The following is a 15,326-nucleotide window of genomic DNA, read 5'->3' on the forward strand; positions in this document are numbered from 1 at the left end:
GGAATGGCAAACCACTTCAGCATGCTTGCCTTGAGAAGCCCGTGAACATGCATGAAAAGGCAGAAAGATATGACACTGAAAGATGAACAGCCCAGGTCAGTAGGTGTCCAATATGCTACTGGAGAAGAGCAGAGAAACAGCTCCAGAAGGAATGAAGAGGCTGTGCCAAAGCAGAAACAACGCCCAGTTGTTGATGTTTCCGGTGGTGAAAATAGAGTCTGATGCTGTAAAGAACAAGACTGCATAGGCACCTGGAATGTTAGATTCATGAATCAGTGTTAACTGGAAGTGGTCAAACAGGAGATGGCAAGAGTAAATATCAACATTTTAGGAATCAGTGAAATAAAATGGATGGAAATGGGTGAATTTAATTTAGATGACCATTATATCTACTACTGTGGGCAAGAATCCCTTAGAAGAAATGGAATAGCCCTCACAGTAACAGTAGAGTCCAAAATACACTACCTGGGTGCAGTCTCAAAAATGACAGAATGATCTTGATTCGTTTCCAAGGAAAACCATTCAATATTACAGAAATCTAAATCTATGCTCCAATCACTAATACTGAAGAAGATGAAGTTAAATGATTCTATGAAGACCTACAAGATCTTCTATAACTAACACCAAAACAAAAAAAGATGTCCTTTTCATCATAAAGGAGTGGAATGCAGAAATAGGAAGTCAAGAGATACCTGGAGTAACAGGCAAATTTGAAGTATCAAACGAAGCAGGGCAAAGGCTAACAGAGTTTTGCCAAGAGAACACACTGGTCATAACACCCTCTTGCAACAACACAAGAAATGACTTTACACATGGACATCAGTACCAAAATCAGATTGATTATGTTCTTTACAGTCGAAGATGGAGAAGTTCTATACAGTCAGCAAAAACAAGAACAGGAGTTGACTGAGGCTCAGATCACCAACTCCTTATTGCAAAATTCAGATTTAAATTGAAGAAAGTAGGGGAAACTACCAGGCCATTCTGGTATGACCTAAATCAAATCCCTTAGGATTATACAGTGGAAGTGACAAATAGATTCAAGAGATTGGATCCAATAGAGTACCTGAAGTACGATAAGGCTCATAATATTGTGCAGGAAGCGGTGACCAAAACCATCCCTAAGAAAAAGAAATGCAACAAGGAAAAATGGTTGTCTGAGGAGGCCTTACAAATAGCCAAGAAAAGAAGAGAAACAAAAGGCAAAGGTGAAAAGGAAAGATATACCCATCTGAATGCAGAGTTCCAAATTGTAAGGAGAGATAAGAAAGCCTTCTTCAGTGAATAATGCAAAAAAAATAGAGGAAAACAATAAAATGGAAAAGACTAGAGATCTCTTCAAGAAAATTAGAGATACCAAGGAAACATTTCATGCAAAGATGGGCACAATAAAGGACAGAGATAGTATGGACCTAAAATAAGCAGAAGATATTAAGAAGAGGTGGCAAGAATGCACAGAAGAACTGTACAAAAAAGGTTTTAATGACCCAGATAACCATAATAGTGTGCTCACTCACCTAGAGCCAAATATCCTGGAGTGTGAAGTCAAGTGAGCCTTAGGAAGCATTACTACGAACAAAAGCTAATGGAGGTGATAGAATTCCAGCTGAGTTATTTCAAATCCTAAACGTTGATGCTGTAAAAGTGCTGCACTCAATATGTCAACAAATTTGGAAAACTCAGCAGTGGGCGGCCACAGGACTGGAAAGGTCAGTTTTCATTCCAATCCCAAGGAAGGGCAATGCCAAAGAATGTTCAAACTACCACACAATTGCACTCATTTCACATGCTAGCAAGGTAATGCTCAAGATCCTACAAGCTAGGCTGCAACAGTATGTGAACCAAGAACTTCCAGATGTACAAGCTGAATTTAAAGTGGGCAGAGGAGCCAAAGATTAAATTGCCAGCATTCACTGGATCATAGAGAAAGCAAGGGAGTTCCACAAAAACATCTACTTCTTCATTGACTATGTGAAAGTCTTTGCCTGTGTGAATCACAACAAACTGTGGAAAATTGGGCATGCAAGACCACCTTAGATGCCTCCAAAGAAACCTGTATGCAGGTCAAGAGGCAACAGTTAGAAAATGCCACAACAGTCAGGTTTCAGATTAGAAAAGGCGTACATCAAGGCTGTATATTGTCACCCTGCTTATTTACCTTCTATGCAGAGTACATCGTGCAAAGTACCAGGCTGGATGAAGCACAACCTGGAATCAAGACTGTTGGGAGAAATATCAATAACCTCAGATATGCAGATGATACCACCCTTATGGCAGGAAGTGAAGAACTAAAGAGCCTATTGATGAAAGTGAAAGAGGAAAGTGAAAATTTTGGCTTAAAAGTCAACATTCAAAAAACTAAGATAACGGCATTCAGTCCCATCACTTCATGGGAAATAGATGGGGAAACAATGGAAACAGTGACAGACTTTATTTTCTTAGGCTCAAAAATAATTGCGGACAGTGATTGTAACCATGAAATTAAGACACCTGCTCCTTGGGAGAAAAGCTATGACCAATCTAGATAGCATATTTAAAAGCAGAGACATCACTTTGATAACAAAGGTCCAGATAGTCAAAGCTATGGTTTTTCCAGCAGTCGTGTACAGATGGGAGAGTTGGGCCATAAAAAAGGCCGAGTTCTGAAGATCAATGCTTTTGTACTATTGTGCTGGAGAAGACTCTTGACAGTCCCTTGGACTGCAAGGAGATCCAACCAGTCAATCCTAAAGGAAATCAGCTCTGAATATTCGTTGGAAGCACTGATGCTGAAGCCCCAATATTTTGGCCACTTGATGCAAAGAACTGACTCGTTGGAAAAGACCCTGATGCTGGGAAAGACTGAGGGCAGGAGGAGAAGGTAGCAACAGAGGATGAGTTGGTTGGATGGCATCATCAACTCAACTGACGTGAGTTTGAGCAAACTCTGGGAGACAGTGAAGGACAGGGAAGCCTGGCTTGCTGTAGTCCATGGGGTCACAAAGATTTGTACACAACTGAGCAACTAACAACAACCTGTATGTGTGTGTTTGTGTATATATATACATATATATCAGAGAAGGCAATGGCACCCCACTCCAGTACTCTTGCCTGGAAAATCCCATGGGTGGAGGAGCCTGGTAGGCTGCAGTCCATGGGGTCGCAAAGAGTTGGACACGACTAAGCGACTTCACTTTCACTTTTCACTTTCATGCATTGGAGAAGGAAATGGCAACCCACTCCAGTGTTCTTGCCTGGAGAATCCCAGGGACGGCGGAGCCTGGTGGGCTGCTGTCTATGGGGTCGCACAGAGTTGGACACGACTGAAGCGACTTAGCAGCAGCATACATATATATGTAAAACACTTTGCTCTACACTTGAAAATAACACAACACTGTAAATCAACTATACTTCTATTATTTAAAAATGATATAAATGTTTAAAAAAGAAAAGAGGTGAGAAGAGAGCCAAGAACAGCACCTGGAAGATCCTGGGTTTAGGAGGCCGGTGGGCTGAGCAGCAGCAGCCAGGTGTGCTAGAATACAGCGGTGGGAGAGGTCGGAACAACGGCATCCCTGAAATCCTCTGTGTGTCACATTGGTGTATGCTTCAGAACACTTTGTTATTTCCTATCACTTGTTTCTCATAGTATCCCCGTGAAACCAGCAGCATAGGTATTCTTATTCCTCTTTAATACAGACAGCAGAATCGATGAGGTTGTAGTTAATGACGGAAACGGATTTTAACTCCAACTTCCTGATTCTGCTTCCAGGCAATCAGAACTCTGGTATGAACTGCTTCACCCCAAATTCAGGACCCTGTCCTCCAGAATATTTTCCAGAATTCATCTGGAGTAGATAATGCTTTTATGTAGCATTTCTTTTCACCTCTCTTACCTTTTAAAAAAATCCCTAGTTATCTAAAGGCAGGGCCCAAGAGCCAGGTAGCTTGACTTCCAGTTCTGGCTCTCCCACACACTAAATGCACTGCCAGTAAGAGCCCTGTGGCTCTGTTTCCTTATGTGTAAAATGGAAGAAATAGTACCTCATGGTTATTAGGATTAAATAAGCTAATCCACCTTAGAACACTGCCTGGCACATCATAAACATTTAATAATGATGACAATATTTGGTTGCCCTACTAAGTTAACTATAAAACTTGAGCACTGTATTTTTCTTTCACTGCCAACATGTACATCAATACTTTCCCAATAATTTCTTTTTTAAGACACTGGCACTGTTACCTCAGATGTTTTTTAATCAGAAGTCACTAGAAGAGAACAAACAAAAATTAAGTCCCACTTATTGGTATTAGTTGAAGAACAAATCTACATAAACTGGGAATTATTTTCAAATTATACAATTAGCATTACATAAAGTAATTAGAATTAATGCTTAGGAAAAAATGTTCTTAGCCTCATGACTTCCTTAACAAAAGAGAAAAAGAGAAGGGAATGGAAGAGAGACGTGAGTTAGGAAGAGAAGAAATAGAATAACAAATTCTCTGTTCTCAGTGGGCTATAGGGAAGGCATATCAGAAAAGGCTTTCTTTAAGGCCTAACAGAGCTCAGTCTTTAAATGAGTAAGAGTTAGCCTGCAAAGGTGAATCTCACTAGGGAGAAGATAGCCTAGAGTTTCAAGAAGATGGCATTTGAAACACACTTACAGGGTCAAGAGGAGTTAGAGATAAATGAAGATGGCAGCAGGGGATTATAGGTGGATACAAAATCATTAGCAAAGGAAAGGAAATTGGAAACCAATTGGGATGATGACTGGCAGGTCGTCTAGATTCTCTAGATCTTCCAAGTGTGATCTGTGGACTAGCACTATCAGCATCAACCAGAGTCTTATTAGAAATGCAGAAACTCCTGGCTCACCCTGACCTTCTCGATCAGAATCCACTTTTGAAGATCCCTGGGTGATAGGTATGCACTGTAAGCCTTGGGAAGCACTGCTTCAGAACATATTACTGGCTCTTAATCTGGGTGGCACACTGGAATCATCTACAGGGTTTTGTTTTGTTTAAGTTTTTATGCTGTGCACCACCCAGTTGATATGGGATATGGCCTGGGTACTGGTTTTTTTTTTAAATCTCCCTAGATAACTCTGATGTGTATCCAAGTTTGAGAACCAGTGGAGATTGTTAAACAGTGATTTTCAGTGGAGAGTATGGGCAGCAAGCATGAAAAGGTTTATTGGGCTGAACTGCAGAGAGCTAAAGGTGTAAGAGGTGTGTGTGTGTGTGTGTTTATTGGGATGAACTGCAGAAAGCTAAAGGTGTAGGGGGGTGTGTGTGTGTGTGTGTGTGTGTGTGTGTGTGTGTGAGTGAGTGATGTTGCTGTTAGTTTGTTTTTAGTTAGGTACAAGCAGTTAAGTACCACTATGCAGAGAGCTGAAGGTGTAAGGGGTGAGTGGGTGTGGGTGTGTGTGCGTGTGCATGTGTGATGTTGCTGTTAGTTTGTTTTTAGCTAGGCACTAGTGGTTAAGTACCACTATTATATGAACCTATAAAGGAAAAGTTGGTTTTAACCTAAGGTGTAAGGGTTGTGTGTGTGTGATGTTGCTGTTTGTTTTTAGCTAGGCAGTAGGGGTTAAGTCGGAGAAGGCAATGGCACCCCACTCCAGTACTCTTGCCTGGAAAATCCCATGGACAGAAGAGCCTGGTAGGCAGCGGTCCACGGGGTTGCGAAGAGTCGGACATGACTGAGTGACTTCACTTTCACTTTTCACTTTCATGCATTGGAGAAGGAAATGGCAACTCACTCCAGTGTTCTTGCCTGGAGAATCCCAGGGACGGGGGAGCCTGGTGGGCTGCTGTCTATGGGGTCGCACAGAGTCGTACATGACTGAAGTGACTTAGCAGCAGCAGCAGGGGTTCAGTACCACTATTACATGAACCTATAAAGGAAAGGTTGGTTTTAACCTAAATATATATTCCTGACTTGAAAATGTGATGAAGAAAGTACAACATTCATCTGTGAAATATAAACTGCCTTGAAAATCCAATCAATAGTTCTTTTTTGATATTTTAAATTTCTTCAAACAAATGTATACTGAAATAACTAAATAAATGATTGGTTTTCTGAGTTGTTTTCCACTACTTTGGGGTTTGAAAAGCATGAAAACCCAAAGACAGATTTCTAAATGCAAATGCCTCAAACTCAGATCCATTATTTAAACCCAGACACAGAAGATGACTCAGATTCTCTTTCTGAAATGTCATCTTGAGGGAGCCTGCTCTTGCACCTTTCCATCAGATGGCGATCTCATCACAGTTTATAGACTGTCACTATTGTATAACAACCACAGAGCCACTCAGCCAAGATGCTCATGCTTTTTGTGTAACACTGTCCTTGGCATACGCTTTTGCCCAATGAATAACATTCTTACACCCTATGTGGTTGGGGCCTATACACCCTGACTGTGACCAAGAACAAGATAGATATAAAAGGGGAAGTAACACTCAACTTTTTAAATGATCATTCACATTATACCCGAATATAAATAGGTGTAAGTAATAGTTTTTTTTAAATTATAGAAACATATCCACTGTTTCTAGCAAGATAATGTTTGCTTGCATCGAGGTGATAAGAGAAAGACCTTACTTCTTACTGCAAGATTAAGTGGGAAGCTGGATTGGTTTTTGGAAGATGAGGCCAAACAGAGCTGAACTGGGTTGTAGTGATGATTACATAGCTATATACATTTATTATTAACCTATATTTACAAAAGATAAATTATATGGTATATAAATTCTGTATCAGTTAAGCTGTAAAAAGTTGAGGGAGGCAGTGTTCAATTAGAAGAAAATTGCTGTGAAGTTTCCCTAAGAAAACAAAGTGAGATCACTGGAGTAACATTATCATAGAACCATCTAAGAAGCCTGGTGCCTGGAAGATTAGGAATAGACAGTAAAAGCAGAGGTGAGAAAATCCTGATCTTACTGTAATGTGCACACTCTGTGGAACACAGCCTGCTCAGATGACTCACTTTCCTTCTCTGGAACTGCTGCAGAGTCATGGGTGTGGGGCAGGTGTTCAAATCACCCCAGAAGGAACTGACACTTTGATGTTCTTGGCTCCAAGCATTAGTGACCTGGGGCATGGAGTCAGTAGGCTTTTAATACAAAAAAGGAAGGCAGAACCATAGTGGGGCAGACAGAGGAAGTACTACACTAAGATGTTCACAGAACCCCACGATATTCCATCTAAAGGCAAAGAGACTTGTCTGGGGTACATAAACAACCTCAGGGTCACTGAGAACAATCTTAAACCCCAAAAGAAGCAGAATTCTAAAGGTTCTCCTGAACCAGCAGAAAGAGTCTGTGGCATGTATGTGAATGAATAGGGTTATTGCCCAAATTAATCTTGCCTGACTCGCCTTTTCTCTAGGGGCTATGTCTTGCTCTCAGGCAGGCACTCAGGTCTGTCACCTTTCCACACTGAGCAGGAGGAATGGATGTATGCAGGAAGAACTTTGTGTTGTGGAGGAGGCATTCCTACCAAGAACAATTCTGCATAGGAGTATGAAAGCCTCTGGCAAAGGAGGTTAATTTATTCTGATGTATTAAGACCGGTTATAAAACATTGATACTTTATGCAGGTATAATCAGATAGGACAAGATGTTCTCAGTGGAGCCTCCATAAAAAATCTCAAATAAAATTAATCTATCCTGTCATGACTGATGTGAGGCAGGAGAAAAAAAAAATTCTTTGCAATGGCATAAAATAGTCATGAATTTGAATTTGCATATGGAAAAGCAATTTCATAGTAACCAAAGTAATGAGACTGTTCTCCCTTTATGAAAGGTAGCATTTTGCATAAGACAAATAGGCATGATTCAGGAGCTCCATCCTGACTCTCTATCCCTGGTCCTGTGTGCCTTTAAAAACCCCATACATTTTGATGGAAATCTCAGAGCACTACTATCAGCCTCTTTATTTCACAGATAGAGGTCCAGAGGTCTGCAAATGGCTTTCCCCAGTACCCGAGTGAGTGACCTGAGCAACAGAGACAGAACCAGAAGAGGGTCTTTCTAACTCAATCCCCGAAACCCCTAGTACAGAAAGCAGTGTTCTGTGGAGAGTCCAGGGTCACCAAGAGAAGGTCACTGCCTTCTAAACGCTTTCCAGCATACCTCAGGGCTTTGTCCTCTGACACATGTAGCAAATCACCTCAGTCACAGCATGTTAAACCACCCCATTAGGAAGCTGAGGGCCACCATTCTCTGAGGCTTTTCTGTTGAATGGCAAGGGAGACTTCAGCAACTTCTTTAAAAAGGCGGGGGTGGGGGGCAAGGGAAAGAAAGCTAAACTCAACACCTATTGTTTCTCTTTCCACAGGATCATGTGTTTTTACTGCCAGTATTGAGAAATTCATGGAAGTTGTCAGCAGGAAGTAAAAATTTACAGAGAAGGGTGTATGTGTTTGCCGCTTCCACACATTAATGGCATGATTTTTTTTTTAATGCAAAAAGAAAAAGAAAAAAAAACCACCCACATTTTAATTTAGCATGAGCCAATTTACAGAGCATGGAAATTCACTTTCATTCCCAGGATTGGCACGTATGCAATTAGCAATGCAGTGTATATACAAGAAGCCATGCTGTTAACAGTTTATCTCAAGTAATTTGGTGTCATTTATAAAAGGAAGAAATTTCTGCCGCCAGAAGGGACAGAAGGAGAAGGAGATGGAATGATCAAATCATGGAGAAACACTAAAATTACTAAATCCACAACAGCTCGCCTTATTTTTCTTGGACCCAAACTGTCAGGGTATAAACACTATTTGTTTCTTTTTTAAAACATCTATAGTTTTGCTGTAAATAATAACACTGTATAAATTCTAACAGAAAAATAGAATAAATGTTGATAAGGCACTGCCTCTTAGAACACAAACAGAATATTGCAAATGCATTTAACATAATAGGGGTCTCAAGTGACTTCACCCTAGAAGAGGGAGGAGGGTAATGGGTGGGGGGATCTTCACTGATTCTTGTATATTAGCAATTATAATGTTTGTATATGCAAAACTGCTAGCTTGATTTTAAAATACAAATCTTTAAAATCTGCTGCAAATTTAAATAATTCCCCAAATGAGGAATTCTGTAGTTCTGTGAAAAAAATTTTTCTTCAGAATACTAATATTTTGATGCATGTGTATCACCTTATTTTGATTAAATATTTTCCAATTTTGCAAACACTACAGTATACTGCAACACAGAAGATTTTATCTGTAAACACAAAGCCCTTCATCTAATATTTGTTGCTATTGCCAATTTTTCAATGAAATGATCTAAAAATGAAAAAAAAGAAAACCTATACAGTAGTTGCTTTAGGGGGAGGGGGGTGCTGTTAGTGCTTAAAAGGGTAATGCTTGCCGCTTTAGAGGTGGATGGTGCTCAAAAGAGGCCCCCGTCAGGGGTGTTTTAAGTGGACTGAACAGAATTCTTAGCTAGTAGAATGGCAGCACGCTGTAAAATTACTCCTGTATCGTGTACTGGCTATAAGATGTAGACACCTTTCAGTAAGCCAATCATTTGTAACCATTCTCGCCATGTCATATTAGGTTAATAAGGCTGCTGTGTTTTAAAGGGCATTTTTATTTGGGTTTTGGTGAAATTCTTTAATTTGTTGATTATATTCATATAAAATCAGCATTCATTGACACATAGCTCTAATGACATATGTATGAAAAACCATACACTGGATGACCTAGTCGATTATTTAAGCAAAAATAAATTGTGTTAAACTCTTCACCTATCTGTGCTCTAAAGTGTCCTTGTGTTCTCTGACAAAAGGTAACTATCTTAACTCCTTGTCACATGGCCACAGTTGTCCTCTTCACCAGGATTCGTTGTGCTTCTGCCTCTGATCACTAAAGAGACAGTCCCCAGTGTTCAGTCGTGCCCTGACAACTCCCAACTTAACACAAATTCTGTGCATGTCATGGAAAAGCCAAAAATTAGACAACTGACAAGTGATCTTTGCCCACATCTGGTTTGAGCTGCCCCCCAAACGTGGAGAATTAACAGCTGTTAACAGCTGACACGTCCATAAGTTGTAAAAGAGCACCTCCAGGAACCATTGTAGCCCATAAAGCAATTGTTTTAAAGTTGACATTCACTGTCAGTACTTGTAAGCTGGGAGATTTCACCCAAATTTCTAACTTCTCTGGAAAAGCATGATTTGCAACCACAGGCCTCATTGCCAGAAGGCAGCAAGCTGCTGCCCCTGCCCTCTCCAGCCGGGCATGTGGTCTCCAGGTACCACAGTCCCAGCCCTACTTCTTAGGCCAGGAGCCCTGACTGGCCTTGTAGGAGCTGGAGTCTGTGATTAGATGCGACATGACAAGCTCAACAAGAGCAGAGACCATGGCTGCTTTAATTCTTATTCTAGTCCAGAGCCTGGCATACAGTAATGGTGGTCGTAGCAACCGGGATCATCATTGCTAAAACTGGAACACTCACGATATGCCAGATAAGTATGCTGCCTTCATTAACTCAGTGCTCTAACTACTTTATGAGTAGATACTATCTTTGATAGTAACAGTCCCTGTATAAATATTCAATGGGTGCTTAGAGCCATTCAGCAATGTCACAGGCTGCCTGTCATTTAGGATTATTGCCAAATGGGATGTTGTTCCCAATTGGGTTTCACTATAAATGCAGAACACATGTATAGGGAATCACTGTGCATAAAGACTGAGGCCAGACTGCATTTGCATAATATCCCAAATAAAAAGGTATTTATTTGGCACACTTACCCCTGCACCAAAATCATCTACCATGAGCAAACCAAGACCCCTGAAAGATTTGTTTAAACTTGCCCCCAAAGCCTATCTTTGTAAAACCAAAGTATCCTAGCTTCCCATTTAAGTGTTATGAATTTCTGACTCACAGTCCTTGACAGATATTTATCCTAAACTAGAAATCCAAAGAAGTGTACTTATCTGCATATTAAGTGGCTGTTACATTATGTTTGTATACATGAAAACTTGACTTTAGAGACAAGTGATGGGCTAAATTTCAGGTCAAGCAAAAGTTCATAAATTTACTCAAAAAGAGAAGTATCCAAAGTAGGCTAATCAAGATTTTACTTGCATATGTATGTGTATATGTATATATTTATATATGTATGCATGGATTGAATGCGGGCATACATCATATACAGTCTTCAGCCTGCTGGCTTATAAAAATGTATTTTAGCTTTTCCTTGATTTATATTGCTGTAAAAAAAAAATGAACTGTGACTGATAGATTCCTGATATTTGCTGTGTTTTTCAATTTTATATTCCTACCAAATCCCTGAGTTTCTTAAATTTAAATGTATTATCATTATTGTATTGCCAAGTTATGGCACTATACTGTGCAGGGTTATTTCACCATTTCTAAGAGGGATCTACTGAACACGTAAGGAGCCAGCCTTCTATTAATAAATTCTGCCTTGGCATCCTGATGTTCTACCATATTCATTTTGGTATCATCCTAGGGTCCCATGAAGACATGTTTTTTCCCAGGGCAAATAAACAAACAAACAAACAAAAGTTGTTTGCTTGCCTTTATTATTATTATGAGCATCAGGTCATGTTCGGCTGTACAACAGGGATATGTGAGCAGCCCAGAAATAAAACTCACAGGAATGATAACTCATCCTGTGAGTCTCTGAAGAAGCCAGTGATCTAAATGCTAGCCTCCTATCTAGATGACTCTGGGTATTCTTCATTTGTTAAAGAGGCCCTGGCACATTAAAAGGTATGTGGTTTCCAAGTCACATGGCATTGCTTCTCTCTCATGAATTAATGATCCAACAGTTCAGAAGTAAATATTTCCAGCATTGGGATTTGAGTTCTTTCAATAACAGAGACAAAATGTTATCTGGCTAACCATGCATGAATACAAAATAAAAAACAAAACAAAACAGTGGACTCTGAAGAGCATTCTTAGTAACAGGCCCAATAGCTTTCACTTTTTAAACAGAACTAAGTGCAGACAGTTCAACACAGAGCAAAAAGAAATTCATCATTATAGCTGCCACACTTGATGACTGATAGTTACGAACAGGAAGGACAACTAGATGAAGTGAAGAAATTTTATTCTTTATTCCTCGGTGCTTCCTGAGTTAAGGAGTAAACATCCTGAGGGGTGCATTTGCAAAGAACATCCTCAGACTCCTTGTCAATTCCCCAAGGAGTTCCAAAGCACAGTAGAGATGAATATCCTCGGATGGTTCTAAAGGAGTGAGAGGAACCACCAGGCCACAGGAGGTACCCCAGAAGCAAGAACTATTAGGCTCTTCCCCAGGACCACTTTGGAGCATCTTGCTGACATCCCAGAAAAACAAGTGATCTCCTTACCTAATTTTCCCTGCCATCCTCAACTGTCACCTTTCTCCCAGCATCTAACTCAGGCAAGGGTGTAATTCTGACCGCTGGGAGGGAATGATGATTTGCCAGCTTTTCAAGAGTTCCAGCCTGTGAGGCACACCACGAGGTCCTCACACTACGCTGCACACAGTCTGAAGGGAGGGACTTTGTTTTGTTCTCTGCTGTATCCATAGAACCTAGAATTCTGCCTGATACCCCGTAGACAGGTGTTCAATAAACATGCCTTGAATATATAAATGAGCCGATCAACAAATGTCATAAGGCAAAGAATAGTAAATGGGAAGTGTTACTCTGGGAACACCCTTGCACACCACTTTCTTTACAGGCACAAGCAACTTGTGAATCAAAGGAAAGAACTGTTGTTGATCCTAATATGGACTGACTGTATCACCGTCCTGCAAACAGCCCTGGCCAGTTGCATAATCCCCATGTTAGTCACAAACTCTTAAATAACTGGGTTTTACCTCATAAGCAAACAGCACATCAGTCACACTGCTGAATCAAGCATCTCTCCCATGGCTCTGGGCTACAGTCCCCATGTTCCTCACCGACAGGCCACTGGAAACCACTCGAAAGAGTGGAAAACCCATCATGAACCATCATCTCTATGAAAAGAGTCAGCCGAGTCTCCTCTCTTTAAAACAAAAAATGTTTAAAAGTCTGACTCCCTCAAGAGTTCCACCTCAATGTTGTTGAGTGTTAGGCTTGTAAAGGAGCAGAGGTCCAGAAATGACACTCAAATTTCTGGACTAAATCCAGCCTACAGCAGTGTTTTGTTTGGACCACAAAAAGCTGGGGGGGGGGGGGGGCGGGAAAAAAAAAGCCAAGATCTTTTAAATATCAGGAGCTTGTAGATGAAAAGTGGAGTTGCTCCTCTTTTTAAAATTCAAAAGAGGTGGCAGTGCTGTTTCTGAAATGCCTGCGGACAACAACCAGGCAGAGCAGAAACACGCCTGCCTTCGGATAAGCTTGTCTTTTACTGTTCACCACGGTCCTTCCTTTCCCTGTGGCTTCTCAGACTCAATCTACTTATTCAAGAAGGTGAACTGATGCGATCCTGTTTAAATTCTTCCTTCTTTACAGCAAGCCAAACATGTACCTCATTTTCATCCTGCCTCTCTTGGGGCCAATAAGAAGATGGAATCAAGGAATGAGTGACCGGGAAGAGGAAAATGAATCATGAGGCTCTCCAGATCCATCCATCCATCTCATTCAACAACATGTATTCACCACCTGCCACTTTTCGAGTACTCTCCTGGGGACAGGATACATCAATTTCCTGCCCACTGCCTTCAAAATGAGGAGGACATAAACAGCTTCTCCGTGAAATCTAAATCGAGGGCTCTTAAGGACAGGAAACCCAGAAATGACGTGGAAACAAAGCTGCTGCAGCCCGTCCTCAGCACTATGTGCTGGAGAACAGGGCAAGACATGAAGGAAGCAGAGGAGCCACCCATGCTTCTGAGGGTAGCTCCCGTGCTTCCAAAGAACACCTACTCTTCACAGTGAGGTGAAACTGAAGCCTAACAGAAGTGTCAGTTTCATTAGAAAACTTTAAAACATTTCAAAGGTATTTAAATGGCTCCACAAGATAACACAAGCTGTCTTGCTTCCAGAGATTCTAGATTTAGGTGAAGACAGTTGAAACTTGCAATGCATGCTCAGTGTTCCTCACCTTCCTTATGTCGAGTCCCTCCTAATTCTGACCTCCTCACAAAGCCTCCCCTGCTGATGCCAACTCACCCTGGCAGCGCAGGTGAACTAAATGAGCACCCCATGTCTACATCCTTGGTGGTTCCTCTGAACACCCTGCACCTCAAGAACAAGGACTGTGTTTTCCACAGTCCCAAGAGCAGAGCAGGGTGCAGCTGCACAGGCCTCATCACTTATTGTTCTTTATAGTTGTCTCACCAGACTCCAGTGATGCTGTGAGATGCACTGATGCCTCAGTCTGGGCACACACACACCCCACCCACTGGAGTCAGCACCCGAGTACAGTGCCGAGCAGAGCTCAAGCTGCCTCACAGCCTGGAATACTATCACAGCCTACCACAGTCGGTGGGCCTTGCAAGGTGGGGCCGAAAGCAAGTAAACAGAGTATCTGAGGAAAAGCCCGAGAAACCTTAACCTATTCAAGGCATGTGGGTAGGCAGTGTACTTTTCTTCATCCTCCCTTTCCGCCTACTTCAGTGCCAGTGACATTCCGCAGAGACACTGCTCCCTGGCCTGGTGCTAGAGTGAAGATGATGTGGGGCAGAACCTCAGTCGACCCACAGTGGGCATGCAATGTGAGTCAGGAATAAACCGTTTTTAGTCAGCCTCTGAGATTCTTCAGCCATTTGTTACTATAACATTATCCACAATTAATATACAAGTCACATAGAAGATGAAGGGGTGATGGGCACTGGGTAAGCCCCTTCCCCTTCTAAAAGTCTTCCTTGTGGGAGTACAAGCTCAGCTCTGCAAGATATTCAAGTGTTTTTTTTTTTAATGTTGTCAGTTAATTCTATTTTTTACCCAATACTTTTATATAGATTGGGCTTCCAAGGTGGCTCAGTGGTAAAGAATCTGCCTGCCAAGCAGAAGAAATGGGTTCAATCCCTGGGTCAGGAAGATCACCTGGAAAAGGGTATGGCAACCCAGTATTCTTGCCTGGAGAATTCCATGGACAGAGGAGCCTGGCAGGCCACAGTCCATGGGGTTTCAAAACAGTTGGACACAACTGAGCAACTAAACAACAACAGTTATACAGACCAAAAAAAACATGCCTGTGGCCCACCAGTCTTCAATCTCAGCCACTGGCTCTTGGCATCTGCAGAATGAACACATACCTGGATCATGCTCTATGCATCTACTGAGATGTGATTCTGATCTACACAGTCTGAAGCTGGTGTGCATAAGCAAAGACCTGAATTCCTGAGTCAGCTAATGGATGACTTTTCCAGCCCCACCTCAATAGAGCTG

General features: G+C 41.5%; 1 protein-coding gene across 1 annotated transcript in view; it reads left to right on the forward strand.

Annotated features, from left to right (window-relative positions):
- The window catches only part of ANK3 (ankyrin 3), a 375,681-nt gene extending 366,595 nt beyond the window's left edge, over positions 1 to 9,086 (forward strand). Inside the window, exon 48 of the mRNA XM_052641329.1 lies at positions 8,321 to 9,086. The gene's annotated coding sequence lies outside the window, so the exon portion shown is untranslated. The remainder of the gene's footprint in view (positions 1 to 8,320) is intronic.
- Positions 9,087 to 15,326: the final 6,240 nt, after the last annotated feature.

The sequence above is a fragment of the Budorcas taxicolor genome, chromosome 5 (assembly GCF_023091745.1).
Source record: "Budorcas taxicolor isolate Tak-1 chromosome 5, Takin1.1, whole genome shotgun sequence".
NCBI classification, from domain to species: Eukaryota; Metazoa; Chordata; class Mammalia; order Artiodactyla; family Bovidae; genus Budorcas; species Budorcas taxicolor.